This window comes from Bombus impatiens, unplaced genomic scaffold, assembly GCF_000188095.3.
Source record: "Bombus impatiens unplaced genomic scaffold, BIMP_2.2 scf_0235, whole genome shotgun sequence".
Taxonomy (NCBI): Eukaryota; Metazoa; Arthropoda; class Insecta; order Hymenoptera; family Apidae; genus Bombus; species Bombus impatiens.
Window position 1 is genome coordinate 255131 of NT_176654.1, and position 8847 is coordinate 263977.

The window sequence follows — 8847 nt, forward strand, 5'->3', positions numbered from 1 at the left end:
CAGCAGCGTCGTACGGTGGAAGCGGCAACGAGAATAAACCGAGACGGGAGGACGGCGAGGGTTGGTTGAGAAAGAAAAAGAGAAAACACAGAGAGAGAATACACCGTCCCGTGGGATCTGTTGGGTATTGTTGAGGGGGTTGTTTGGTTCGTCACCCGTCGTTCGAGGGCGCCACCGTTTTCCCTCTCTGGCACACCTCCCCTTTCCGTTCTCGCCCCCTTCTCCACTGCCACCTCTGTCCATTCCTCTTGTCAGAAAGGAAGAGGGGCACCTTTCCATGGTGGTGGGAGGGGGGGGGGCAGGTTTAGCTCGGGACTGTCACTCAGTGATGGATGATTCTACCCCAACGCGATCAATTCGCCTACCACGCGCGTGTACATGCCTCGGGGGTGAAACTCACCCTTCGTGCTCTTTCCCTTCGCCCTGTCGCGAATCGCGCCGCTTCCGACCGATCTAGCGGAAAGACGAATTTCTTCGTTGGTTACGTGCCATCGCTGGAGGAATGTCTTTGAAAGCCACTCCCTGCGAAAAGAGGAATAAAACTGGGAGGAAGAAGCTCGAAGGATACTAAAGGCGAGAGGTAAATGTCCCTTTAACAATCTTTTTATTGAAATTTTCCTGAGATATTAATGGAATATTCATAGCACGGTAGACGCGGAGAACTACAAAGCACACACTGTACAGGGGAGATAGGATACACGGTTTGCAGGCGTATCGACTCGGCCAGCCTGGAACCAGTCAGGAATCAGCCAGAAACCAGCCAGAAATCAGGGATATTCGATGGCTTAGCGTTGACACGATAACACCGGTGTTGCGAAGCCAACGTCAATGGTGAAAATGCTAATGATAACGATTCATCTTTTCAGCCAGTGAGGTTCCTCGTACGCGCGTGCCTTCCACCGCACCGCGAGGCGCAATCTAATTTGCATAGTAAATTTTAATCAATCTAACCGCGAAGCCGTGGTATACGCACGTACTTACACAGAGGTATCGTGTACACGTGTGAGCAGGTTGCGCGTGCATTGCCTGTACGTAGTAGAAGCACGACGGCCAGGTAGGTGCACACGATTCGGCGTGGTTGGGAGCTTGTGCCTCGCGTTCACCCCGTAATTACTTTCCTCTGCCGGTGCACGTCAATTCAAATTGCTTTCGAATTACCTAACGCTACGCGGTGGGACAGAGCCGAAGCGATAGGCGTAGACAGAGAGTGCAAAAGGAGGAAAAAGGAGAAACACGCGCGAGCACAAGCGAGCACACGCGTAGAGCAATAGAGAGGGGGTGAGGAGCTGACGTAAAAAAAAAAGGAAGAAAAACGAGAAAGAGTGTAGGACACGAGAAGGGGTGGAAGCGAGAAAAAGTAGACAGAGGGGAAAACGGCCTAGCTCTCTCTTTTTCTGTATCCACGACGATGTGTGCTTCTCGTAACAAGCTCGAGAATTACTCGGCCTCGGTTCCGCTCCTGGTTACATAGCCACAGGCGTTTAGTTCATCGCTGTGCTGGCTGCTGCAGCTCGACCTGCCTAAAGAACTGAAACGACGGTTCTTTGGATTATCGTTGCGCGACAAAAGATAACGGCGCTTATCGCGTCGGAACGTTGGGGGAGAGAAAAATTCTCTCTGAAAACGCGCACACAGCCGCGTATTGTCGACTCGCGCCTCTACGTCGAGTGGCTAACCGGATTTCTTCTAGGCAAACGGTTTCCACGCGACGACAACTCGCATTGTGCCTCTTCCTCCTCTTTCTTTTTTCTTTACCCCGCGATTTTCACGGCGCTCGAGAGTTATCTGCCACACAATGCTGATACTTATCGACGCGCCAACTCCACTTCCTTCGGTAATTTCGACTTACCGATGCTTATGGAATCGTAGGTATTTGTGCAAATTCGTATTTTCACGAATGTATTAATTGAAGAGTTGGAAGTTAAGCAGAGGTCTGTTTCACCTACTGAATTATAGTATTACGTTATAACTGAATTGTATTATAACGCGTACGTCGACTATCGCGTATTTTTCTGCATTTTTCTGCTATTCGGTGACTACCGTTTCCTGTCGAAGAATCCATTTCATAGTTTCAATGTCAATTTTCCGAACGAAGAACGTATCGCGATAAAACGTCAAGTTTAGAAGCAGAAGATCGACCAAGTATATCAACGTACAGTTCGAGAACGTTCGATAAATGATCGCATCGAATCGAATGCTCGTTGAACGGAAGAAAGAAGAAAACTCAATCGGCTGTGTAAAATTGGTTGATGCGTTCCGCGTACACATTTGGGAACAAGATTTATTTTAAAACCCCGGACTGCCCCTAACGATCCGATAACGTTAGGATGAATTTTCATACACAGTGAATGGTATATCCGATGATACGTAAACCCTTTAACATTTTCTCATTTTGCTTTCCAGGATTATAAATCACGGACAAGGATCGGTGGTCATTCCCCTCTGGAGTGTCTGCAGAATATCCAAGTATCAAAGCGTTGAGGGAGCTATTACGTTTGCGTGATATCGCTCGGGTATCCCTGATCGATTGTCCATTTACACGAAGTTACGGTCACCGGACAATGCCGGTAAAATTCCACGAAACACGAAGAGGGCGACTTCTAGTCTGCGGACGCGACCGCGTTAATTAGCCGTCGCTTAATCCCCGTTGTAGCTCATTGCCTCTCGATCGTCGTAATCGGCGATTTACTCTGCCAACGTTGCGATCTTAACGATGATTTGGCAAGATAGAATCTCGAGAGAATGAGACGCATTGAATTTTAATCGAGACCGTCGCGTCGTCTCGCAAACGGTCCGTCGCGACACGGAGACGCTTAATAACGGGCAATCGAAAGTCGCGCACGTTTTCCACAAAATCGAACGTTTAGACACGAAGAAGAAAGAAACGCTGCCAGCCAATTCTTGTACTATGAAAATAATCGATGAAGAAGTTCAACGATAACAAGAAAATAAAAAGAAGGTTCGTTACTCACCGTAGAAAAAAAAGGAACGCACTCGGTCACAAAGTCTGGAAAGACGAAAGAGCGTAGGAAGACTTTTTCACCAATTCGTCGGAAATCACCAGTTCGACAACGTTTTCACCGATCACGGAGGCACACGTGAAAAACGGGCAAAAGTTGGTATTCACGGAGATGGAGGAACACTCAAGACGAGGAAACCGGCACTTTCGGTGGTGTTCGTTGTGTGTACGTATACATATACGTGTAGGTTAACCTTGAAAAGGCAACCCGGTTGCGACGATACGCGAGGCTGTTTTGGGTGGCGTGCTGGTGCAGCGGGAGCGCGACTCCGGCTACGCCTCCTCGTGACTGCCACGCGAACCAGAGAAATCGATAGAATGACCCCGGCACATGCGTGCATCGTGTCCCCGCGTCTCGCGGAGTCCGCGTACCAGACCGGTAGGAGGTAGCGGAGGAAACGGAAAGGAGAGGACGAAGGAGTAGACATAGGAAGACGAAGACCGGTAGGAAGATGAAGAAGAAGGGTACTAGACGTCTCTCCCCCAAAGTAATGGGAATTTCTTTTCCATTTGCTTTTTCTTTCTCCCCTCTATCCTTCTTCTTCTTCTTTTTTTTTTTCAAGCTTACCTCTGTGTTTCCATCCCCTATTTCTCCCCCTAACTGGAACCCTATCCCCTGGCTCTTTAGCCGCTCTCGGAACGCCCTTGCGACTCGTCTCTTCTTCCGGCCGCGTGTACCGCCTAACAAAGGCTAAGAAGGTCTAGGAGAAGCCGAGTTTATCTTACCGATGAAAATGGCTGCGGTTGCTACCTAATCGTCAAAGTGGTCCGAATCGACGAACGCTCGCTTATCAACGTTACACCAAATAGACAGAACAACCAACAAGACAGTTTCTCTTTGAAATCTCTAGTGTCCCTCGACGTCTCTGGCTCGCGTTACCTTCTCTTAATTAAGCTAGCCGTTTTACCGCGATTCGCGTAAAAACGTCACTATTTTTTCTCGCCTCTGTAATTTCGTGGGTAGAACATCTAACGAGGTCGTATTTTGTCCGCTGTTCGGTCGTGCTACGCCTTGTTTTCGTCGACGAGGGGGAAAGGGCGCGAAAACGAAGGAGCGAGAGCAAATCTAGCAGAAACTCCACGAGGAAGTGTTCGTTTGCACACTTTAGAAGAGAGTTTACCTTTCGACGCCACGAGTTTCGACCGTAGCTGGCGATGATCAAAGCGGTATTATAATTTCGAAACTTACTCCTGGTTAATTAAGCGCGACGAATTCTGTGAGAAGACGAGGAGTCGAGGGTTGGTGACTAACCTCCCCCGCCCCCCTCATTTCCAACGGGCAAAGTTTAAACGTAAGACAAACACGAACGAACGTGGCTGGATAAGGTCCAAGAAATTTATCGTTTGGAAAGGCTAACTGGCGGCCACGCGCACGGCAGCTTGTAAATTCCAACCCCCGATAAATTCAGGCGTACACAACGGTAAATTTTCATAAGGAAGAAAAGCTAGCTCTCACAGTGCTTCCTTTCGCCGTATCGGTCATACACGTGACAATTTATTACCGATCGGGGCTGAAATCTTGTTTTTCAGCTGCACCGGATGAATAGGGGGGGTAGGCAAACGTTTTAGCAAGCGGTGATCGGTGTGCTTGCTCTTGGATGAAAATCGAAACGGGTTTTCAAGCGCGTGATATCCGGAAAAAACAAGAGTTTCGCGTAGCTTTTGTACATTTTGCGATGTTTACGAGAGTTATGAGCCGAGTTCGACGTACGACATTACCGCTGGAAGTAAATTGGAAATCGATCGAGGTTATTTGCGAAGAAAAATTAAATTACGATCGTAGCTATTTCGTAATACGGTGATATTTCGATTAAGCGGCTTCGTCGCGAGCAAAGTAGCTGGGATGAATCGGGAGTTAGGGAATAATTGAGCCTTAGGCTAAATCGGCAAATGTTAATTGAAATAACATATAATTCGTTGATATCTCGTATTCGTTCTACGTTTTTCAAGCTCGTCACAGAAATGAAACAAACGAGGAATGATTTATATACACCGAGACGATATTATATTCCTGACAATAACGGTTCGGAATACTTTAGAATTGTATCGTAACTCACAATGAAACTCAGATGAACAAGAACCTCGGTTAATCCATCAAGTACCAAAGTTGCATTAACGCAACGTTTCATTTGTAATTTCATTTTATAATTATTTTACATTACTGAATTCGACTGAATTCACATTGCCATTATAATAGAAAGAAATTCTAAGAATTTCGTTGGTATTTCTTCTTCCTTCTAGATTTTGCTATTTCACGATGTTATTTTATAACGTTTGACAAAATTAGAGCATTTTACAAAAATACGATATTTAAGTCACGAAAATATCCCTTATTTAATAAGTAACTTGTACAAGTTACATAATATCTTTAACCAATCATTTTGATTTGTCGTTAATTCCACTTTAATAACCGATCACTGCGATTAATCGGACGCCGGTTGATTAAACCTCCGCTATATTCGTATGTCACGACGAAATTGCGAATCCTAGCTATTTACAGCATTTCTATTCAAGACTTTGTTGCGTTCGTAGCTTGAAGTTTGTAACAGGCTGATCACGAGCACGAACAGCAAAGTAAAAAAATACAAGTAGATCCGTACGCTGCGGAAAATTTTTGCGAGGGTGGGCAGAGCGGGGTGACTGCGAAATGTGCAGAAAGGCAGGATGTACGACATCGGAAGACGCGGCGTCAAAGAGGAAAGGACTAAAGGAGAAAGAGCAGGACGCTGTTGGATCTGAGCCAGGCCGCATTTTGGAATAGATAGGGACGTTGCAAGTCCTTGCCAGAAAAGAGATTTTGCATCGTGGCTTTAAGCGGTGCAAGCGTAATGGCGCGGAATCGGGTACGCTGGTAAAAATTCTCGATGGGAACGCTCACATAACGTTTCATGCGCGATGCTCGTTTTTCCTTGTGAGACGAACGAGACTGGACCGAGTTACATCGTTGAAATCCGCCTCCTTTTCTGCTGCTACTTTCGAACGCGAGATCTTTCGCGAATAAATACGACAGTGGTTGTAAGATCGAAGATTTCTTCTTGATCGCAGCACCGCCAAGTACGGGAAATAAACGATTCCGAGTACCACTTGCGGCTGCAGTTTCTATCGTGTCGTGTTCGAGTAGTACAAAGTGAAACGGAGATTGTACTTTTAATAACCTTAGAAATTTGGTGTTTTCCGATTTTCTTGCGTAAGCTGGTATAAAGACGTATTATACGAATAAGTCGAACAAGACCTATGTTCGCTATGACTGTCTTTCTGAATAATCCACTAATAAAAATATCTAAAAATAACGAGTCATTAATAAAGTCAAACAATTTTTACGTTTTCATCGACTCGTACAGCGCTTTATCCCATCCAGATAACGTTCCCATATTAATTTCCCACTACGAATATGGAAAATCCGGCTAATAAAACGACGATTACCCCTTTTATCGAATGACTATGATTATTCCGTGCAATCTGCCATTGCACCCACTTTGAAAACGTATCTAAAGGCTCTAAAATAACCGGGTAGATATCGCGATACGCTCGACCCTATCGTCATCCCCTGTACGCGATGACGAAACGAACTTGCCGGAGTAGAAAAATCCTGGGTGAACGGGCATGAATCGAAACCGAGAGAATGGACGTGAGAACGCGTGCCGGCCTAATAAATAGGGAGCTCGAGTAGCGCAGCCTCGCGAATGGAAGCGGTTCGTCTGTTTTACGAGTGATTCCGGCAAATTTGAAGCAAGAGATTGTAGTTGCCCACGGCTGTGTGTACACCGAGCAGCGAGCACCGAGCTGAGGGACGAGAGAGGTGAGAGAGAAGAGAGGAGAGAAAGATTTAGAAGCAGGGTGGAGGTTCCATGGTGTCATGGCAACACCCGCCGCGATAGAGAGCGCCTTTGGCCCCCTTTTGCACTGCCAACACACTGTCGTTCGAACGAGAACGTATCACGGTGTTCGAGGAGCCTGTACGACGAGGTTAACGGCGGCTCCTTCAAAAGGAGAGAATCGGAGCGATCGATCTCTCATCCCCCTTTTCTGTCCTCGATACTCGTGCACGGTCATCTTATCGGCAGAACGGTAGCATCTGCCGGGCATATATTGGAAAAACGATAAGGAGTACAGAAAGAAATTATACCGGTCATAGAGCGCACGATTTCCTTTTAAAAGCCACCCTCCCGCGAGCCGTATTTCTCTACCTTGATTCCTCGCCAATCTGATTCCTCCCTCAATGGGAATATTCTGTTAAGGAAGCTCTGTTTGCTTATCGAACGACTACGTTCCGTCGAAATATTTACGTCTTTGCTGGGGGATTTCAGACGGATATTGGCTCGCGTTTGAGTTTCACGGATTGGAGATGTTCTGGCCATTTTTAGTAGAGCGTGGTACGTTGTTACGGTAGTTTGGAGTTGTTGTAGTTTCTTCTTTTTCTTATACATGGCTAAGCTAGGTAGTTTTAGAAAGCGAATAAATAAATGGAAAGCAAGAAGAAACAAACGTGAAACGTTCAACTGTACAGCATACGCGTAAATGGCAAACTGTAACAATAACCGTAAACTGGTATCCTGAATTCCAGTAAAGATTACGCGCGTACATTATTTCTTTCGGAGGCAATTTGAGAGGTCAATTCGAAGCGTGAAGTTGCTAAAAGTAATCGATATACGCAAACGTCGGACGAGGTGTATCTTCTAAGTTGCAAATAATCTAATTTCGCGCTAGAAATATCCACGTAGTAGTAATCTATCTTATCTTGCATTGCCTCGATGTCTTCATTAAATAACGGAGGTTAATAAAAATAGATGATGTCAAAAGACTGGTCAGCGGGAGTGTAACTATACGATGTATCAACGATATAACAAACCATAAAATAAGAAACTGCCATTATTAGTAAACCGTCCAATTTCAACCTAAAGATCATTACCGACTTCGATCACTGACGAAACAAAACTTGTTCCATACTTGTTCGTTGAATATCGTTCAACTTTGTGCCTTTCACAGGGAGGAAATATTTTATTACAAAGTTTCAATTTGTTCATAGAAGGGTCGTGTTCACGGAGGCGTTAACGAAGTATTCTTACGGAGATCGTAACCCAGATATTCGGACGGTATATTTCTTCGACCAGGCTCGGATGAAATGTTACAACGCGGCTGGGAATTTAGGGTAGAACTTGGGAACCCGACTGTTTTCTCTAAAACTTTTAACACCGCGGAGTAAACACGACCGCACACTAGTCGCGCTAACAAAGTCCCTCCGGTTTTACCACCGTGCGCGAAAATTCGCACACGTATATTCGTTGGTTGCTAACGTAAACATTGTATAGATGCCATTCTCCGCATAGTTTTCGTCGAGGGTGACACATGGTCCAATGGATAGGGAATAGTCAAATGCAAGCAACGATTCCATATATTCTCCCAAATGTAGAGTATTTATTATGATATTTAGAGTGGACGAAACAAATTTCTGCGTTTCTCTAGTTACGCTCATAAAAGTATAAAAACGCATGAGAATCCGCACTTTGTTAATAAGGCGTAAGACAGAGCATAATGCGAAAACACTAAACAGTGTGCAACAGTTACATGGAATCGAGCTCGTAATGATATCGAAAGAGGGGTATTTTTCGTCGAAGGATGAAGATCATCGACGAGGAGCCACCCTCGTGTCGAGGGGTGGTCAGGATGCGTGGAGGGTGTTTTGTCCTTCGCCAGCACTCGAGCGAATTTCGAAATTCGGGTATATGCAAGAGGCAAGCGTCGGGCCGCGGCTGAGGAAATCTGAATTGCAAATCTGGACGCAATTAAAAGTGTATCGCGCGAGAGTTGCAGGCCAGGCAGCCGGCGCG

General features: G+C 45.8%; 1 long non-coding RNA gene across 1 annotated transcript in view; it reads left to right on the forward strand.

Moving 5' to 3' along the window:
• The first annotated feature begins 306 nt into the window (after positions 1-306).
• The window catches only part of LOC117151492, a 14304-nt gene continuing 5763 nt past the window's right edge, over positions 307-8847 (forward strand). Inside the window, exons 1-2 of the long non-coding RNA XR_004461478.1 lie at positions 307-580; positions 645-831. This is a non-coding gene — a long non-coding RNA (uncharacterized LOC117151492). The remainder of the gene's footprint in view (positions 581-644; positions 832-8847) is intronic.